At 50.0% G+C, this 19,445-nt stretch overlaps 8 non-coding genes and 8 pseudogenes across 8 annotated transcripts; all 16 read left to right on the top strand.

The window, feature by feature from the left end:
* The first annotated feature begins 332 nt into the window (after nt 1-332).
* On the top strand, nt 333-402 carry LOC142731773 (U2 spliceosomal RNA; annotated as a pseudogene).
* A 787-nt stretch (nt 403-1,189) lies between these two features.
* LOC142731758 (U2 spliceosomal RNA) lies at nt 1,190-1,371 on the top strand. The gene has a single exon (XR_012879162.1). It is a non-coding gene; the product is annotated as a U2 spliceosomal RNA (small nuclear RNA).
* Nucleotides 1,372-2,705: 1,334 nt separating this feature from the next.
* On the top strand, nt 2,706-2,775 carry LOC142731772 (U2 spliceosomal RNA; annotated as a pseudogene).
* A 787-nt stretch (nt 2,776-3,562) lies between these two features.
* Nucleotides 3,563-3,744, top strand: LOC142731757 (U2 spliceosomal RNA). The gene has a single exon (XR_012879161.1). It is a non-coding gene; the product is annotated as a U2 spliceosomal RNA (small nuclear RNA).
* A 1,321-nt stretch (nt 3,745-5,065) lies between these two features.
* On the top strand, nt 5,066-5,135 carry LOC142731771 (U2 spliceosomal RNA; annotated as a pseudogene).
* A 787-nt stretch (nt 5,136-5,922) lies between these two features.
* LOC142731756 (U2 spliceosomal RNA) lies at nt 5,923-6,104 on the top strand. The gene has a single exon (XR_012879160.1). It is a non-coding gene; the product is annotated as a U2 spliceosomal RNA (small nuclear RNA).
* Nucleotides 6,105-7,498: 1,394 nt separating this feature from the next.
* LOC142731770 (U2 spliceosomal RNA) lies at nt 7,499-7,568 on the top strand (annotated as a pseudogene).
* Nucleotides 7,569-8,355: 787 nt separating this feature from the next.
* Nucleotides 8,356-8,537, top strand: LOC142731755 (U2 spliceosomal RNA). The gene has a single exon (XR_012879159.1). It is a non-coding gene; the product is annotated as a U2 spliceosomal RNA (small nuclear RNA).
* A 1,336-nt stretch (nt 8,538-9,873) lies between these two features.
* On the top strand, nt 9,874-9,943 carry LOC142731769 (U2 spliceosomal RNA; annotated as a pseudogene).
* Nucleotides 9,944-10,730: 787 nt separating this feature from the next.
* LOC142731753 (U2 spliceosomal RNA) lies at nt 10,731-10,912 on the top strand. The gene has a single exon (XR_012879158.1). It is a non-coding gene; the product is annotated as a U2 spliceosomal RNA (small nuclear RNA).
* Nucleotides 10,913-12,252: 1,340 nt separating this feature from the next.
* Nucleotides 12,253-12,322, top strand: LOC142731768 (U2 spliceosomal RNA; annotated as a pseudogene).
* A 787-nt stretch (nt 12,323-13,109) lies between these two features.
* LOC142731752 (U2 spliceosomal RNA) lies at nt 13,110-13,291 on the top strand. The gene has a single exon (XR_012879157.1). It is a non-coding gene; the product is annotated as a U2 spliceosomal RNA (small nuclear RNA).
* Nucleotides 13,292-14,621: 1,330 nt separating this feature from the next.
* On the top strand, nt 14,622-14,691 carry LOC142731767 (U2 spliceosomal RNA; annotated as a pseudogene).
* Nucleotides 14,692-15,478: 787 nt separating this feature from the next.
* Nucleotides 15,479-15,660, top strand: LOC142731751 (U2 spliceosomal RNA). The gene has a single exon (XR_012879156.1). It is a non-coding gene; the product is annotated as a U2 spliceosomal RNA (small nuclear RNA).
* A 1,324-nt stretch (nt 15,661-16,984) lies between these two features.
* Nucleotides 16,985-17,054, top strand: LOC142731764 (U2 spliceosomal RNA; annotated as a pseudogene).
* Nucleotides 17,055-17,841: 787 nt separating this feature from the next.
* On the top strand, nt 17,842-18,023 carry LOC142731749 (U2 spliceosomal RNA). Its single transcript, XR_012879154.1, has one exon. It is a non-coding gene; the product is annotated as a U2 spliceosomal RNA (small nuclear RNA).
* The last annotated feature ends 1,422 nt before the right edge of the window (nt 18,024-19,445 follow it).

The raw sequence follows: 19,445 nt of genomic DNA, 5'->3' as shown, positions 1-19,445 counted from the left end.
TGTGAAGGAACAAGGGGTGGCTGTGGGCATGCACTTGCTGCCGCTGCCAGTGTTTATCTGCATGGCAGGAGGGCATTTGGGCGTTGCCAGGAAGGCGTTTTTATGTAGATTCCTCCTCCTCTTTCAGCACTGCATTGTGGTGCAAGCAAAAGAAGCAAATCCTGTCTGGCTTCCTCTCCGGCCTTTATTCACCTCCCTCCCGCTTAGTAGCTGTAAATGTGTGTGAGCCTGCAGGGCCCCATGGAATTGCCTAGGAGTAGGCTGAATCAATCGCTGCAAGGGGTGAACAGCAGTATTAGGCAGGCTCGGTCAACGGCCGGCCCATTCGGGTTATCGCTTCTCGGCCTTTTGGCTAAGATCAAGTGTAGTACCTGCTCAAGCTGAGGTTAGTAATCATCCCTGCCGGTGGTACGTGGGCCATCGTAGGGGGATGACAGAACGCCGAGGTGAGGGCAGGGAACCACAACGGTCATCGCTCTGGTGTACGCATTTGGTTTAAAGGTACCATTTGTAGGTGACCAGGCGACCGCCGGATCGAGGTCATTAGGCCGGGTAGTTTGGAAGCCCGAGTTGCTATGTGCCCCAGGGCTGGTGACCCTGGGGTGCCCTAACTCACTGGGGGTGGGATCCCACTGAGTGAAGGCACACTTGCACGCACTCTCTTTCACGCTATATGAGCACACACCTTTATTCTCCCGGCCTTCTGGCTGGGAGATGAGGAATTTTTTATACCTGGCGGATGTCCAGGCTGTATCACAGCGCACATCCACTTATTTAATTTTGTTTTTCACTGTGTGTTTGTCACGTTTGTCACAAGGATTTTGGGATGCGGTGCCCTTTTGGGACCCTCCTGAGGTCTAGGGGGAAAATGTGTGGCCTTCTGGTTCCTTTTTCCCCTGCAACCCGGCCTCCCTTCTTCGGAGGGGAGGTGCAACTAGGATGCAGGCTCCTAGGTGGACACTGGGGTGGCAGCCCAGGTAGAAGCCTAGGAGTGTGTTTGGGTCTCCCTAAGCTTCGGCGAGGGGGGACCATCGATCCTTGATCCTCTAGGCCTATGGTTTGGAGGGTCAGGGAATGGTTATGCGGGGCCTCTCTCTTTTAAGAGAAGGGCTGCGATAGACCGCATCCTTGTGCACTTTTTGTGTGGCACCTCTGCACTTTTTATGCACTTGGGTGATAGAAAGCACGACTCGGGCTTTCAAAAAAAAAAAAAAAAAATCTGTTCTTATCAGTTTAATATCTGATACGTCCCCTATCTGGGGACCATATATTAAATGGATTTTTCGAACAGGGAGATGGAAATAGAGCTTGCTCTGTCCACTCCACGCATTGACCTGGTATTGCAGTATTTCCAGGACCGGTGCACCCTTCCCTTATGTGTTGACTAAAATCAGATTCCAAAAGTGCTATTTGTGTTTGCTATTGTTTTTGTCTTTCTGATGGGATCTCCCCTTTTAATCCCATTATTTCAACACCTGTTGGACAATGCATTTGTACAGTCATGTGTGATAATGAGCTCATTTATTAAATGCAATTAATTAATACATTGCCACCTCTTGTTGTGTGTGTGTGTGTGTGTGTGTGTGTGTGTGTGTGTGTGTGTGTGTGTGTGTGTGTGTGTGTGTCTTCTGTGTTTCTGTGTTTCCGGCATTTCACATTGGAACAGCTCATTCACCTTCCTTGTCTTCTCTCCGCCCTCCCTTTTAGGTAAGTTAAAGAGCTGCACCTGAGCCAGCCACTGATTGATGCAGCACCACAGTCAAATAGTGGAGTGGAGTGGAGTAGGGGAACAGCAAACAGCCATTAAAGCAGCCAGCCGCCTACCCGCCACAATGGACCTACCTGTGTACACTAGATGGATGTGATGGAATGTACTGTCGTCCCTACATTTCAAGAAGAAGTAAGAATTGCAGTTGCAACAAACCCTTGCTTGCCTACAAAGAGAGCAGCAATTTGGATTTGTTACTATGTTACCTGGAAGAATAACAAACTGTGCAAGGATGGAGGTTGTAGGAGCAAAGAGAAGTTGTCTGTAAAGTTGGTGGATGCCTATTTTCCATTTTGCAGTCCCTTGTCTCCCTCTTGTGGCCTCCTGGAGGCAAGTAGCTGTGCAAAAAAAAGACAGCCTGGCGGCCGGCTGTTGCAGTGTTGCCCTCTCAGGCAACACTGAGTGACTGACTGAGCCGCACCGTCTTATATAAAGTTCAGACGGAACTTTGCACGTGTCATAGTGGAGCCCTCAGGATTCCAGAGCCAGCTTTCTGACATCATAATGGGGCCTGCCTCAGAGATAAAAGCCTGGGCCCAGGCAGTGTTGGTCAGTGCTGCTCAGCAGGCAGCACCGGACTGGATTGGATTAAAGCTGATACAAGGTGTGAAGGAACAAGGGGTGGCTGTGGGCATGCACTTGCTGCCGCTGCCAGTGTTTATCTGCATGGCAGGAGGGCATTTGGGCGTTGCCAGGAAGGCGTTTTTATGTAGATTCCTCCTCCTCTTTCAGCACTGCATTGTGGTGCAAGCAAAAGAAGCAAATCCTGTCTGGCTTCCTCTCCGGCCTTTATTCACCTCCCTCCCGCTTAGTAGCTGTAAATGTGTGTGAGCCTGCAGGGCCCCATGGAATTGCCTAGGAGTAGGCTGAATCAATCGCTGCAAGGGGTGAACAGCAGTATTAGGCAGGCTCGGTCAACGGCCGGCCCATTCGGGTTATCGCTTCTCGGCCTTTTGGCTAAGATCAAGTGTAGTACCTGCTCAAGCTGAGGTTAGTAATCATCCCTGCCGGTGGTACGTGGGCCATCGTAGGGGGATGACAGAACGCCGAGGTGAGGGCAGGGAACCACAACGGTCATCGCTCTGGTGTACGCATTTGGTTTAAAGGTACCATTTGTAGGTGACCAGGCGACCGCCGGATCGAGGTCATTAGGCCGGGTAGTTTGGAAGCCCGAGTTGCTATGTGCCCCAGGGCTGGTGACCCTGGGGTGCCCTAACTCACTGGGGGTGGGATCCCACTGAGTGAAGGCACACTTGCACGCACTCTCTTTCACGCTATATGAGCACACACCTTTATTCTCCCGGCCTTCTGGCTGGGAGATGAGGAATTTTTTATACCTGGCGGATGTCCAGGCTGTATCACAGCGCACATCCACTTATTTAATTTTGTTTTTCACTGTGTGTTTGTCACGTTTGTCACAAGGATTTTGGGATGCGGTGCCCTTTTGGGACCCTCCTGAGGTCTAGGGGGAAAATGTGTGGCCTTCTGGTTCCTTTTTCCCCTGCAACCCGGCCTCCCTTCTTCGGAGGGGAGGTGCAACTAGGATGCAGGCTCCTAGGTGGACACTGGGGTGGCAGCCCAGGTAGAAGCCTAGGAGTGTGTTTGGGTCTCCCTAAGCTTCGGCGAGGGGGGACCATCGATCCTTGATCCTCTAGGCCTATGGTTTGGAGGGTCAGGGAATGGTTATGCGGGGCCTCTCTCTTTTAAGAGAAGGGCTGCGATAGACCGCATCCTTGTGCACTTTTTGTGTGGCACCTCTGCACTTTTTATGCACTTGGGTGATAGAAAGCACGACTCGGGCTTTCAAAAAAAAAAAAAAAAAATCTGTTCTTATCAGTTTAATATCTGATACGTCCCCTATCTGGGGACCATATATTAAATGGATTTTTCGAACAGGGAGATGGAAATAGAGCTTGCTCTGTCCACTCCACGCATTGACCTGGTATTGCAGTATTTCCAGGACCGGTGCACCCTTCCCTTATGTGTTGACTAAAATCAGATTCCAAAAGTGCTATTTGTGTTTGCTATTGTTTTTGTCTTTCTGATGGGATCTCCCCTTTTAATCCCATTATTTCAACACCTGTTGGACAATGCATTTGTACAGTCATGTGTGATAATGAGCTCATTTATTAAATGCAATTAATTAATACATTGCCACCTCTTGTTGTGTGTGTGTGTGTGTGTGTGTGTGTGTGTGTGTGTGTGTGTGTGTGTGTGTGTGTGTGTGTGTGTGTGTCTTCTGTGTTTCTGTGTTTCCGGCATTTCACATTGGAACAGCTCATTCACCTTCCTTGTCTTCTCTCCGCCCTCCCTTTTAGGTAAGTTAAAGAGCTGCACCTGAGCCAGCCACTGATTGATGCAGCACCACAGTCAAATAGTGGAGTGGAGTGGAGTAGGGGAACAGCAAACAGCCATTAAAGCAGCCAGCCGCCTACCCGCCACAATGGACCTACCTGTGTACACTAGATGGATGTGATGGAATGTACTGTCGTCCCTACATTTCAAGAAGAAGTAAGAATTGCAGTTGCAACAAACCCTTGCTTGCCTACAAAGAGAGCAGCAATTTGGATTTGTTACTATGTTACCTGGAAGAATAACAAACTGTGCAAGGATGGAGGTTGTAGGAGCAAAGAGAAGTTGTCTGTAAAGTTGGTGGATGCCTATTTTCCATTTTGCAGTCCCTTGTCTCCCTCTTGTGGCCTCCTGGAGGCAAGTAGCTGTGCAAAAAAAAGACAGCCTGGCGGCCGGCTGTTGCAGTGTTGCCCTCTCAGGCAACACTGAGTGACTGACTGAGCCGCACCGTCTTATATAAAGTTCAGACGGAACTTTGCACGTGTCATAGTGGAGCCCTCAGGATTCCAGAGCCAGCTTTCTGACATCATAATGGGGCCTGCCTCAGAGATAAAAGCCTGGGCCCAGGCAGTGTTGGTCAGTGCTGCTCAGCAGGCAGCACCGGACTGGATTGGATTAAAGCTGATACAAGGTGTGAAGGAACAAGGGGTGGCTGTGGGCATGCACTTGCTGCCGCTGCCAGTGTTTATCTGCATGGCAGGAGGGCATTTGGGCGTTGCCAGGAAGGCGTTTTTATGTAGATTCCTCCTCCTCTTTCAGCACTGCATTGTGGTGCAAGCAAAAGAAGCAAATCCTGTCTGGCTTCCTCTCCGGCCTTTATTCACTGTAAATGTGTGTGAGCCTGCAGGGCCCCATGGAATTGCCTAGGAGTAGGCTGAATCAATCGCTGCAAGGGGTGAACAGCAGTATTAGGCAGGCTCGGTCAACGGCCGGCCCATTCGGGTTATCGCTTCTCGGCCTTTTGGCTAAGATCAAGTGTAGTACCTGCTCAAGCTGAGGTTAGTAATCATCCCTGCCGGTGGTACGTGGGCCATCGTAGGGGGATGACAGAACGCCGAGGTGAGGGCAGGGAACCACAACGGTCATCGCTCTGGTGTACGCATTTGGTTTAAAGGTACCATTTGTAGGTGACCAGGCGACCGCCGGATCGAGGTCATTAGGCCGGGTAGTTTGGAAGCCCGAGTTGCTATGTGCCCCAGGGCTGGTGACCCTGGGGTGCCCTAACTCACTGGGGGTGGGATCCCACTGAGTGAAGGCACACTTGCACGCACTCTCTTTCACGCTATATGAGCACACACCTTTATTCTCCCGGCCTTCTGGCTGGGAGATGAGGAATTTTTTATACCTGGCGGATGTCCAGGCTGTATCACAGCGCACATCCACTTATTTAATTTTGTTTTTCACTGTGTGTTTGTCACGTTTGTCACAAGGATTTTGGGATGCGGTGCCCTTTTGGGACCCTCCTGAGGTCTAGGGGGAAAATGTGTGGCCTTCTGGTTCCTTTTTCCCCTGCAACCCGGCCTCCCTTCTTCGGAGGGGAGGTGCAACTAGGATGCAGGCTCCTAGGTGGACACTGGGGTGGCAGCCCAGGTAGAAGCCTAGGAGTGTGTTTGGGTCTCCCTAAGCTTCGGCGAGGGGGGACCATCGATCCTTGATCCTCTAGGCCTATGGTTTGGAGGGTCAGGGAATGGTTATGCGGGGCCTCTCTCTTTTAAGAGAAGGGCTGCGATAGACCGCATCCTTGTGCACTTTTTGTGTGGCACCTCTGCACTTTTTATGCACTTGGGTGATAGAAAGCACGACTCGGGCTTTCAAAAAAAAAAAAAAAAAATCTGTTCTTATCAGTTTAATATCTGATACGTCCCCTATCTGGGGACCATATATTAAATGGATTTTTCGAACAGGGAGATGGAAATAGAGCTTGCTCTGTCCACTCCACGCATTGACCTGGTATTGCAGTATTTCCAGGACCGGTGCACCCTTCCCTTATGTGTTGACTAAAATCAGATTCCAAAAGTGCTATTTGTGTTTGCTATTGTTTTTGTCTTTCTGATGGGATCTCCCCTTTTAATCCCATTATTTCAACACCTGTTGGACAATGCATTTGTACAGTCATGTGTGATAATGAGCTCATTTATTAAATGCAATTAATTAATACATTGCCACCTCTTGTTGTGTGTGTGTGTGTGTGTGTGTGTGTGTGTGTGTGTGTGTGTGTGTGTGTGTGTGTGTGTGTGTGTGTGTGTGTGTGTGTGTGTGTGTGTGTGTGTGTGTGTGTGTGTGTGTGTGTGTGTGTGTCTTCTGTGTTTCTGTGTTTCCGGCATTTCACATTGGAACAGCTCATTCACCTTCCTTGTCTTCTCTCCGCCCTCCCTTTTAGGTAAGTTAAAGAGCTGCACCTGAGCCAGCCACTGATTGATGCAGCACCACAGTCAAATAGTGGAGTGGAGTGGAGTAGGGGAACAGCAAACAGCCATTAAAGCAGCCAGCCGCCTACCCGCCACAATGGACCTACCTGTGTACACTAGATGGATGTGATGGAATGTACTGTCGTCCCTACATTTCAAGAAGAAGTAAGAATTGCAGTTGCAACAAACCCTTGCTTGCCTACAAAGAGAGCAGCAATTTGGATTTGTTACTATGTTACCTGGAAGAATAACAAACTGTGCAAGGATGGAGGTTGTAGGAGCAAAGAGAAGTTGTCTGTAAAGTTGGTGGATGCCTATTTTCCATTTTGCAGTCCCTTGTCTCCCTCTTGTGGCCTCCTGGAGGCAAGTAGCTGTGCAAAAAAAAGACAGCCTGGCGGCCGGCTGTTGCAGTGTTGCCCTCTCAGGCAACACTGAGTGACTGACTGAGCCGCACCGTCTTATATAAAGTTCAGACGGAACTTTGCACGTGTCATAGTGGAGCCCTCAGGATTCCAGAGCCAGCTTTCTGACATCATAATGGGGCCTGCCTCAGAGATAAAAGCCTGGGCCCAGGCAGTGTTGGTCAGTGCTGCTCAGCAGGCAGCACCGGACTGGATTGGATTAAAGCTGATACAAGGTGTGAAGGAACAAGGGGTGGCTGTGGGCATGCACTTGCTGCCGCTGCCAGTGTTTATCTGCATGGCAGGAGGGCATTTGGGCGTTGCCAGGAAGGCGTTTTTATGTAGATTCCTCCTCCTCTTTCAGCACTGCATTGTGGTGCAAGCAAAAGAAGCAAATCCTGTCTGGCTTCCTCTCCGGCCTTTATTCACCTCCCTCCCGCTTAGTAGCTGTAAATGTGTGTGAGCCTGCAGGGCCCCATGGAATTGCCTAGGAGTAGGCTGAATCAATCGCTGCAAGGGGTGAACAGCAGTATTAGGCAGGCTCGGTCAACGGCCGGCCCATTCGGGTTATCGCTTCTCGGCCTTTTGGCTAAGATCAAGTGTAGTACCTGCTCAAGCTGAGGTTAGTAATCATCCCTGCCGGTGGTACGTGGGCCATCGTAGGGGGATGACAGAACGCCGAGGTGAGGGCAGGGAACCACAACGGTCATCGCTCTGGTGTACGCATTTGGTTTAAAGGTACCATTTGTAGGTGACCAGGCGACCGCCGGATCGAGGTCATTAGGCCGGGTAGTTTGGAAGCCCGAGTTGCTATGTGCCCCAGGGCTGGTGACCCTGGGGTGCCCTAACTCACTGGGGGTGGGATCCCACTGAGTGAAGGCACACTTGCACGCACTCTCTTTCACGCTATATGAGCACACACCTTTATTCTCCCGGCCTTCTGGCTGGGAGATGAGGAATTTTTTATACCTGGCGGATGTCCAGGCTGTATCACAGCGCACATCCACTTATTTAATTTTGTTTTTCACTGTGTGTTTGTCACGTTTGTCACAAGGATTTTGGGATGCGGTGCCCTTTTGGGACCCTCCTGAGGTCTAGGGGGAAAATGTGTGGCCTTCTGGTTCCTTTTTCCCCTGCAACCCGGCCTCCCTTCTTCGGAGGGGAGGTGCAACTAGGATGCAGGCTCCTAGGTGGACACTGGGGTGGCAGCCCAGGTAGAAGCCTAGGAGTGTGTTTGGGTCTCCCTAAGCTTCGGCGAGGGGGGACCATCGATCCTTGATCCTCTAGGCCTATGGTTTGGAGGGTCAGGGAATGGTTATGCGGGGCCTCTCTCTTTTAAGAGAAGGGCTGCGATAGACCGCATCCTTGTGCACTTTTTGTGTGGCACCTCTGCACTTTTTATGCACTTGGGTGATAGAAAGCACGACTCGGGCTTTCAAAAAAAAAAAAAAAAAATCTGTTCTTATCAGTTTAATATCTGATACGTCCCCTATCTGGGGACCATATATTAAATGGATTTTTCGAACAGGGAGATGGAAATAGAGCTTGCTCTGTCCACTCCACGCATTGACCTGGTATTGCAGTATTTCCAGGACCGGTGCACCCTTCCCTTATGTGTTGACTAAAATCAGATTCCAAAAGTGCTATTTGTGTTTGCTATTGTTTTTGTCTTTCTGATGGGATCTCCCCTTTTAATCCCATTATTTCAACACCTGTTGGACAATGCATTTGTACAGTCATGTGTGATAATGAGCTCATTTATTAAATGCAATTAATTAATACATTGCCACCTCTTGTTGTGTGTGTGTGTGTGTGTGTGTGTGTGTGTGTGTGTGTGTGTGTGTGTGTGTGTGTGTGTGTGTGTCTTCTGTGTTTCTGTGTTTCCGGCATTTCACATTGGAACAGCTCATTCACCTTCCTTGTCTTCTCTCCGCCCTCCCTTTTAGGTAAGTTAAAGAGCTGCACCTGAGCCAGCCACTGATTGATGCAGCACCACAGTCAAATAGTGGAGTGGAGTGGAGTAGGGGAACAGCAAACAGCCATTAAAGCAGCCAGCCGCCTACCCGCCACAATGGACCTACCTGTGTACACTAGATGGATGTGATGGAATGTACTGTCGTCCCTACATTTCAAGAAGAAGTAAGAATTGCAGTTGCAACAAACCCTTGCTTGCCTACAAAGAGAGCAGCAATTTGGATTTGTTACTATGTTACCTGGAAGAATAACAAACTGTGCAAGGATGGAGGTTGTAGGAGCAAAGAGAAGTTGTCTGTAAAGTTGGTGGATGCCTATTTTCCATTTTGCAGTCCCTTGTCTCCCTCTTGTGGCCTCCTGGAGGCAAGTAGCTGTGCAAAAAAAAGACAGCCTGGCGGCCGGCTGTTGCAGTGTTGCCCTCTCAGGCAACACTGAGTGACTGACTGAGCCGCACCGTCTTATATAAAGTTCAGACGGAACTTTGCACGTGTCATAGTGGAGCCCTCAGGATTCCAGAGCCAGCTTTCTGACATCATAATGGGGCCTGCCTCAGAGATAAAAGCCTGGGCCCAGGCAGTGTTGGTCAGTGCTGCTCAGCAGGCAGCACCGGACTGGATTGGATTAAAGCTGATACAAGGTGTGAAGGAACAAGGGGTGGCTGTGGGCATGCACTTGCTGCCGCTGCCAGTGTTTATCTGCATGGCAGGAGGGCATTTGGGCGTTGCCAGGAAGGCGTTTTTATGTAGATTCCTCCTCCTCTTTCAGCACTGCATTGTGGTGCAAGCAAAAGAAGCAAATCCTGTCTGGCTTCCTCTCCGGCCTTTATTCACCTCCCTCCCGCTTAGTAGCTGTAAATGTGTGTGAGCCTGCAGGGCCCCATGGAATTGCCTAGGAGTAGGCTGAATCAATCGCTGCAAGGGGTGAACAGCAGTATTAGGCAGGCTCGGTCAACGGCCGGCCCATTCGGGTTATCGCTTCTCGGCCTTTTGGCTAAGATCAAGTGTAGTACCTGCTCAAGCTGAGGTTAGTAATCATCCCTGCCGGTGGTACGTGGGCCATCGTAGGGGGATGACAGAACGCCGAGGTGAGGGCAGGGAACCACAACGGTCATCGCTCTGGTGTACGCATTTGGTTTAAAGGTACCATTTGTAGGTGACCAGGCGACCGCCGGATCGAGGTCATTAGGCCGGGTAGTTTGGAAGCCCGAGTTGCTATGTGCCCCAGGGCTGGTGACCCTGGGGTGCCCTAACTCACTGGGGGTGGGATCCCACTGAGTGAAGGCACACTTGCACGCACTCTCTTTCACGCTATATGAGCACACACCTTTATTCTCCCGGCCTTCTGGCTGGGAGATGAGGAATTTTTTATACCTGGCGGATGTCCAGGCTGTATCACAGCGCACATCCACTTATTTAATTTTGTTTTTCACTGTGTGTTTGTCACGTTTGTCACAAGGATTTTGGGATGCGGTGCCCTTTTGGGACCCTCCTGAGGTCTAGGGGGAAAATGTGTGGCCTTCTGGTTCCTTTTTCCCCTGCAACCCGGCCTCCCTTCTTCGGAGGGGAGGTGCAACTAGGATGCAGGCTCCTAGGTGGACACTGGGGTGGCAGCCCAGGTAGAAGCCTAGGAGTGTGTTTGGGTCTCCCTAAGCTTCGGCGAGGGGGGACCATCGATCCTTGATCCTCTAGGCCTATGGTTTGGAGGGTCAGGGAATGGTTATGCGGGGCCTCTCTCTTTTAAGAGAAGGGCTGCGATAGACCGCATCCTTGTGCACTTTTTGTGTGGCACCTCTGCACTTTTTATGCACTTGGGTGATAGAAAGCACGACTCGGGCTTTCAAAAAAAAAAAAAAAAAATCTGTTCTTATCAGTTTAATATCTGATACGTCCCCTATCTGGGGACCATATATTAAATGGATTTTTCGAACAGGGAGATGGAAATAGAGCTTGCTCTGTCCACTCCACGCATTGACCTGGTATTGCAGTATTTCCAGGACCGGTGCACCCTTCCCTTATGTGTTGACTAAAATCAGATTCCAAAAGTGCTATTTGTGTTTGCTATTGTTTTTGTCTTTCTGATGGGATCTCCCCTTTTAATCCCATTATTTCAACACCTGTTGGACAATGCATTTGTACAGTCATGTGTGATAATGAGCTCATTTATTAAATGCAATTAATTAATACATTGCCACCTCTTGTTGTGTGTGTGTGTGTGTGTGTGTGTGTGTGTGTGTGTGTGTGTGTGTGTGTGTGTGTGTGTGTGTGTGTGTCTTCTGTGTTTCTGTGTTTCCGGCATTTCACATTGGAACAGCTCATTCACCTTCCTTGTCTTCTCTCCGCCCTCCCTTTTAGGTAAGTTAAAGAGCTGCACCTGAGCCAGCCACTGATTGATGCAGCACCACAGTCAAATAGTGGAGTGGAGTGGAGTAGGGGAACAGCAAACAGCCATTAAAGCAGCCAGCCGCCTACCCGCCACAATGGACCTACCTGTGTACACTAGATGGATGTGATGGAATGTACTGTCGTCCCTACATTTCAAGAAGAAGTAAGAATTGCAGTTGCAACAAACCCTTGCTTGCCTACAAAGAGAGCAGCAATTTGGATTTGTTACTATGTTACCTGGAAGAATAACAAACTGTGCAAGGATGGAGGTTGTAGGAGCAAAGAGAAGTTGTCTGTAAAGTTGGTGGATGCCTATTTTCCATTTTGCAGTCCCTTGTCTCCCTCTTGTGGCCTCCTGGAGGCAAGTAGCTGTGCAAAAAAAAGACAGCCTGGCGGCCGGCTGTTGCAGTGTTGCCCTCTCAGGCAACACTGAGTGACTGACTGAGCCGCACCGTCTTATATAAAGTTCAGACGGAACTTTGCACGTGTCATAGTGGAGCCCTCAGGATTCCAGAGCCAGCTTTCTGACATCATAATGGGGCCTGCCTCAGAGATAAAAGCCTGGGCCCAGGCAGTGTTGGTCAGTGCTGCTCAGCAGGCAGCACCGGACTGGATTGGATTAAAGCTGATACAAGGTGTGAAGGAACAAGGGGTGGCTGTGGGCATGCACTTGCTGCCGCTGCCAGTGTTTATCTGCATGGCAGGAGGGCATTTGGGCGTTGCCAGGAAGGCGTTTTTATGTAGATTCCTCCTCCTCTTTCAGCACTGCATTGTGGTGCAAGCAAAAGAAGCAAATCCTGTCTGGCTTCCTCTCCGGCCTTTATTCACCTCCCTCCCGCTTAGTAGCTGTAAATGTGTGTGAGCCTGCAGGGCCCCATGGAATTGCCTAGGAGTAGGCTGAATCAATCGCTGCAAGGGGTGAACAGCAGTATTAGGCAGGCTCGGTCAACGGCCGGCCCATTCGGGTTATCGCTTCTCGGCCTTTTGGCTAAGATCAAGTGTAGTACCTGCTCAAGCTGAGGTTAGTAATCATCCCTGCCGGTGGTACGTGGGCCATCGTAGGGGGATGACAGAACGCCGAGGTGAGGGCAGGGAACCACAACGGTCATCGCTCTGGTGTACGCATTTGGTTTAAAGGTACCATTTGTAGGTGACCAGGCGACCGCCGGATCGAGGTCATTAGGCCGGGTAGTTTGGAAGCCCGAGTTGCTATGTGCCCCAGGGCTGGTGACCCTGGGGTGCCCTAACTCACTGGGGGTGGGATCCCACTGAGTGAAGGCACACTTGCACGCACTCTCTTTCACGCTATATGAGCACACACCTTTATTCTCCCGGCCTTCTGGCTGGGAGATGAGGAATTTTTTATACCTGGCGGATGTCCAGGCTGTATCACAGCGCACATCCACTTATTTAATTTTGTTTTTCACTGTGTGTTTGTCACGTTTGTCACAAGGATTTTGGGATGCGGTGCCCTTTTGGGACCCTCCTGAGGTCTAGGGGGAAAATGTGTGGCCTTCTGGTTCCTTTTTCCCCTGCAACCCGGCCTCCCTTCTTCGGAGGGGAGGTGCAACTAGGATGCAGGCTCCTAGGTGGACACTGGGGTGGCAGCCCAGGTAGAAGCCTAGGAGTGTGTTTGGGTCTCCCTAAGCTTCGGCGAGGGGGGACCATCGATCCTTGATCCTCTAGGCCTATGGTTTGGAGGGTCAGGGAATGGTTATGCGGGGCCTCTCTCTTTTAAGAGAAGGGCTGCGATAGACCGCATCCTTGTGCACTTTTTGTGTGGCACCTCTGCACTTTTTATGCACTTGGGTGATAGAAAGCACGACTCGGGCTTTCAAAAAAAAAAAAAAAAAATCTGTTCTTATCAGTTTAATATCTGATACGTCCCCTATCTGGGGACCATATATTAAATGGATTTTTCGAACAGGGAGATGGAAATAGAGCTTGCTCTGTCCACTCCACGCATTGACCTGGTATTGCAGTATTTCCAGGACCGGTGCACCCTTCCCTTATGTGTTGACTAAAATCAGATTCCAAAAGTGCTATTTGTGTTTGCTATTGTTTTTGTCTTTCTGATGGGATCTCCCCTTTTAATCCCATTATTTCAACACCTGTTGGACAATGCATTTGTACAGTCATGTGTGATAATGAGCTCATTTATTAAATGCAATTAATTAATACATTGCCACCTCTTGTTGTGTGTGTGTGTGTGTGTGTGTGTGTGTGTGTGTGTGTGTGTGTGTGTGTGTGTGTGTGTCTTCTGTGTTTCTGTGTTTCCGGCATTTCACATTGGAACAGCTCATTCACCTTCCTTGTCTTCTCTCCGCCCTCCCTTTTAGGTAAGTTAAAGAGCTGCACCTGAGCCAGCCACTGATTGATGCAGCACCACAGTCAAATAGTGGAGTGGAGTGGAGTAGGGGAACAGCAAACAGCCATTAAAGCAGCCAGCCGCCTACCCGCCACAATGGACCTACCTGTGTACACTAGATGGATGTGATGGAATGTACTGTCGTCCCTACATTTCAAGAAGAAGTAAGAATTGCAGTTGCAACAAACCCTTGCTTGCCTACAAAGAGAGCAGCAATTTGGATTTGTTACTATGTTACCTGGAAGAATAACAAACTGTGCAAGGATGGAGGTTGTAGGAGCAAAGAGAAGTTGTCTGTAAAGTTGGTGGATGCCTATTTTCCATTTTGCAGTCCCTTGTCTCCCTCTTGTGGCCTCCTGGAGGCAAGTAGCTGTGCAAAAAAAAGACAGCCTGGCGGCCGGCTGTTGCAGTGTTGCCCTCTCAGGCAACACTGAGTGACTGACTGAGCCGCACCGTCTTATATAAAGTTCAGACGGAACTTTGCACGTGTCATAGTGGAGCCCTCAGGATTCCAGAGCCAGCTTTCTGACATCATAATGGGGCCTGCCTCAGAGATAAAAGCCTGGGCCCAGGCAGTGTTGGTCAGTGCTGCTCAGCAGGCAGCACCGGACTGGATTGGATTAAAGCTGATACAAGGTGTGAAGGAACAAGGGGTGGCTGTGGGCATGCACTTGCTGCCGCTGCCAGTGTTTATCTGCATGGCAGGAGGGCATTTGGGCGTTGCCAGGAAGGCGTTTTTATGTAGATTCCTCCTCCTCTTTCAGCACTGCATTGTGGTGCAAGCAAAAGAAGCAAATCCTGTCTGGCTTCCTCTCCGGCCTTTATTCACCTCCCTCCCGCTTAGTAGCTGTAAATGTGTGTGAGCCTGCAGGGCCCCATGGAATTGCCTAGGAGTAGGCTGAATCAATCGCTGCAAGGGGTGAACAGCAGTATTAGGCAGGCTCGGTCAACGGCCGGCCCATTCGGGTTATCGCTTCTCGGCCTTTTGGCTAAGATCAAGTGTAGTACCTGCTCAAGCTGAGGTTAGTAATCATCCCTGCCGGTGGTACGTGGGCCATCGTAGGGGGATGACAGAACGCCGAGGTGAGGGCAGGGAACCACAACGGTCATCGCTCTGGTGTACGCATTTGGTTTAAAGGTACCATTTGTAGGTGACCAGGCGACCGCCGGATCGAGGTCATTAGGCCGGGTAGTTTGGAAGCCCGAGTTGCTATGTGCCCCAGGGCTGGTGACCCTGGGGTGCCCTAACTCACTGGGGGTGGGATCCCACTGAGTGAAGGCACACTTGCACGCACTCTCTTTCACGCTATATGAGCACACACCTTTATTCTCCCGGCCTTCTGGCTGGGAGATGAGGAATTTTTTATACCTGGCGGATGTCCAGGCTGTATCACAGCGCACATCCACTTATTTAATTTTGTTTTTCACTGTGTGTTTGTCACGTTTGTCACAAGGATTTTGGGATGCGGTGCCCTTTTGGGACCCTCCTGAGGTCTAGGGGGAAAATGTGTGGCCTTCTGGTTCCTTTTTCCCCTGCAACCCGGCCTCCCTTCTTCGGAGGGGAGGTGCAACTAGGATGCAGGCTCCTAGGTGGACACTGGGGTGGCAGCCCAGGTAGAAGCCTAGGAGTGTGTTTGGGTCTCCCTAAGCTTCGGCGAGGGGGGACCATCGATCCTTGATCCTCTAGGCCTATGGTTTGGAGGGTCAGGGAATGGTTATGCGGGGCCTCTCTCTTTTAAGAGAAGGGCTGCGATAGACCGCATCCTTGTGCACTTTTTGTGTGGCACCTCTGCACTTTTTATGCACTTGGGTGATAGAAAGCACGACTCGGGCTTTCAAAAAAAAAAAAAAAAAATCTGTTCTTATCAGTTTAATATCTGATACGTCCCCTATCTGGGGACCATATATTAAATGGATTTTTCGAACAGGGAGATGGAAATAGAGCTTGCTCTGTCCACTCCACGCATTGACCTGGTATTGCAGTATTTCCAGGACCGGTGCACCCTTCCCTTATGTGTTGACTAAAATCAGATTCCAAAAGTGCTATTTGTGTTTGCTATTGTTTTTGTCTTTCTGATGGGATCTCCCCTTTTAATCCCATTATTTCAACACCTGTTGGACAATGCATTTGTACAGTCATGTGTGATAATGAGCTCATTTATTAAATGCAATTAATTAATACATTGCCACCTCTTGTTGTGTGTGTGTGTGTGTGTGTGTGTGTGTGTGTGTGTGTGTGTGTGTGTGTGTGTCTTCTGTGTTTCTGTGTTTCCGGCATTTCACATTGGAACAGCTCATTCACCTTCCTTGTCTTCTCTCCGCCCTCCCTTTTAGGTAAGTTAAAGAGCTGCACCTGAGCCAGCCACTGATTGATGCAGCACCACAGTCAAATAGTGGAGTGGAGTGGAGTAGGGGAACAGCAAACAGCCATTAAAGCAGCCAGCCGCCTACCCGCCACAATGGACCTACCTGTGTACACTAGATGGATGTGATGGAATGTACTGTCGTCCCTACATTTCAAGAAGAAGTAAGAATTGCAGTTGCAACAAACCCTTGCTTGCCTACAAAGAGAGCAGCAATTTGGATTTGTTACTATGTTACCTGGAAGAATAACAAACTGTGCAAGGATGGAGGTTGTAGGAGCAAAGAGAAGTTGTCTGTAAAGTTGGTGGATGCCTATTTTCCATTTTGCAGTCCCTTGTCTCCCTCTTGTGGCCTCCTGGAGGCAAGTAGCTGTGCAAAAAAAAGACAGCCTGGCGGCCGGCTGTTGCAGTGTTGCCCTCTCAGGCAACACTGAGTGACTGACTGAGCCGCACCGTCTTATATAAAGTTCAGACGGAACTTTGCACGTGTCATAGTGGAGCCCTCAGGATTCCAGAGCCAGCTTTCTGACATCATAATGGGGCCTGCCTCAGAGATAAAAGCCTGGGCCCAGGCAGTGTTGGTCAGTGCTGCTCAGCAGGCAGCACCGGACTGGATTGGATTAAAGCTGATACAAGGTGTGAAGGAACAAGGGGTGGCTGTGGGCATGCACTTGCTGCCGCTGCCAGTGTTTATCTGCATGGCAGGAGGGCATTTGGGCGTTGCCAGGAAGGCGTTTTTATGTAGATTCCTCCTCCTCTTTCAGCACTGCATTGTGGTGCAAGCAAAAGAAGCAAATCCTGTCTGGCTTCCTCTCCGGCCTTTATTCACCTCCCTCCCGCTTAGTAGCTGTAAATGTGTGTGAGCCTGCAGGGCCCCATGGAATTGCCTAGGAGTAGGCTGAATCAATCGCTGCAAGGGGTGAACAGCAGTATTAGGCAGGCTCGGTCAACGGCCGGCCCATTCGGGTTATCGCTTCTCGGCCTTTTGGCTAAGATCAAGTGTAGTACCTGCTCAAGCTGAGGTTAGTAATCATCCCTGCCGGTGGTACGTGGGCCATCGTAGGGGGATGACAGAACGCCGAGGTGAGGGCAGGGAACCACAACGGTCATCGCTCTGGTGTACGCATTTGGTTTAAAGGTACCATTTGTAGGTGACCAGGCGACCGCCGGATCGAGGTCATTAGGCCGGGTAGTTTGGAAGCCCGAGTTGCTATGTGCCCCAGGGCTGGTGACCCTGGGGTGCCCTAACTCACTGGGGGTGGGATCCCACTGAGTGAAGGCACACTTGCACGCACTCTCTTTCACGCTATATGAGCACACACCTTTATTCTCCCGGCCTTCTGGCTGGGAGATGAGGAATTTTTTATACCTGGCGGATGTCCAGGCTGTATCACAGCGCACATCCACTTATTTAATTTTGTTTTTCACTGTGTGTTTGTCACGTTTGTCACAAGGATTTTGGGATGCGGTGCCCTTTTGGGACCCTCCTGAGGTCTAGGGGGAAAATGTGTGGCCTTCTGGTTCCTTTTTCCCCTGCAACCCGGCCTCCCTTCTTCGGAGGGGAGGTGCAACTAGGATGCAGGCTCCTAGGTGGACACTGGGGTGGCAGCCCAGGTAGAAGCCTAGGAGTGTGTTTGGGTCTCCCTAAGCTTCGGCGAGGGGGGACCATCGATCCTTGATCCTCTAGGCCTATGGTTTGGAGGGTCAGGGAATGGTTATGCGGGGCCTCTCTCTTTTAAGAGAAGGGCTGCGATAGACCGCATCCTTGTGCACTTTTTGTGTGGCACCTCTGCACTTTTTATGCACTTGGGTGATAGAAAGCACGACTCGGGCTTTCAAAAAAAAAAAAAAAAAATCTGTTCTTATCAGTTTAATATCTGATACGTCCCCTATCTGGGGACCATATATTAAATGGATTTTTCGAACAGGGAGATGGAAATAGAGCTTGCTCTGTCCACTCCACGCATTGACCTGGTATTGCAGTATTTCCAGGACCGGTGCACCCTTCCCTTATGTGTTGACTAAAATCAGATTCCAAAAGTGCTATTTGTGTTTGCTATTGTTTTTGTCTTTCTGATGGGATCTCCCCTTTTAATCCCATTATTTCAACACCTGTTGGACAATGCATTTGTACAGTCATGTGTGATAATGAGCTCATTTATTAAATGCAATTAATTAATACATTGCCACCTCTTGTTGTGTGTGTGTGTGTGTGTGTGTGTGTGTGTGTGTGTGTGTGTGTGTGTGTGTGTGTGTGTGTGTGTGTGTCTTCTGTGTTTCTGTGTTTCCGGCATTTCACATTGGAACAGCTCATTCACCTTCCTTGTCTTCTCTCCGCCCTCCCTTTTAGGTAAGTTAAAGAGCTGCACCTGAGCCAGCCACTGATTGATGCAGCACCACAGTCAAATAGTGGAGTGGAGTGGAGTAGGGGAACAGCAAACAGCCATTAAAGCAGCCAGCCGCCTACCCGCCACAATGGACCTACCTGTGTACACTAGATGGATGTGATGGAATGTACTGTCGTCCCTACATTTCAAGAAGAAGTAAGAATTGCAGTTGCAACAAACCCTTGCTTGCCTACAAAGAGAGCAGCAATTTGGATTTGTTACTATGTTACCTGGAAGAATAACAAACTGTGCAAGGATGGAGGTTGTAGGAGCAAAGAGAAGTTGTCTGTAAAGTTGGTGGATGCCTATTTTCCATTTTGCAGTCCCTTGTCTCCCTCTTGTGGCCTCCTGGAGGCAAGTAGCTGTGCAAAAAAAAGACAGCCTGGCGGCCGGCTGTTGCAGTGTTGCCCTCTCAGGCAACACTGAGTGACTGACTGAGCCGCACCGTCTTATATAAAGTTCAGACGGAACTTTGCACGTGTCATAGTGGAGCCCTCAGGATTCCAGAGCCAGCTTTCTGACATCATAATGGGGCCTGCCTCAGAGATAAAAGCCTGGGCCCAGGCAGTGTTGGTCAGTGCTGCTCAGCAGGCAGCACCGGACTGGATTGGATTAAAGCTGATACAAGGTGTGAAGGAACAAGGGGTGGCTGTGGGCATGCACTTGCTGCCGCTGCCAGTGTTTATCTGCATGGCAGGAGGGCATTTGGGCGTTGCCAGGAAGGCGTTTTTATGTAGATTCCTCCTCCTCTTTCAGCACTGCATTGTGGTGCAAGCAAAAGAAGCAAATCCTGTCTGGCTTCCTCTCCGGCCTTTATTCACCTCCCTCCCGCTTAGTAGCTGTAAATGTGTGTGAGCCTGCAGGGCCCCATGGAATTGCCTAGGAGTAGGCTGAATCAATCGCTGCAAGGGGTGAACAGCAGTATTAGGCAGGCTCGGTCAACGGCCGGCCCATTCGGGTTATCGCTTCTCGGCCTTTTGGCTAAGATCAAGTGTAGTACCTGCTCAAGCTGAGGTTAGTAATCATCCCTGCCGGTGGTACGT

Source organism: Rhinoderma darwinii, unplaced genomic scaffold (genome assembly GCF_050947455.1).
Source record: "Rhinoderma darwinii isolate aRhiDar2 unplaced genomic scaffold, aRhiDar2.hap1 Scaffold_869, whole genome shotgun sequence".
NCBI classification, from domain to species: Eukaryota; Metazoa; Chordata; class Amphibia; order Anura; family Rhinodermatidae; genus Rhinoderma; species Rhinoderma darwinii.
Note: the sequence above shows the minus strand (reverse complement) of the source record. Positions and strands in the feature narration are given on the sequence as shown.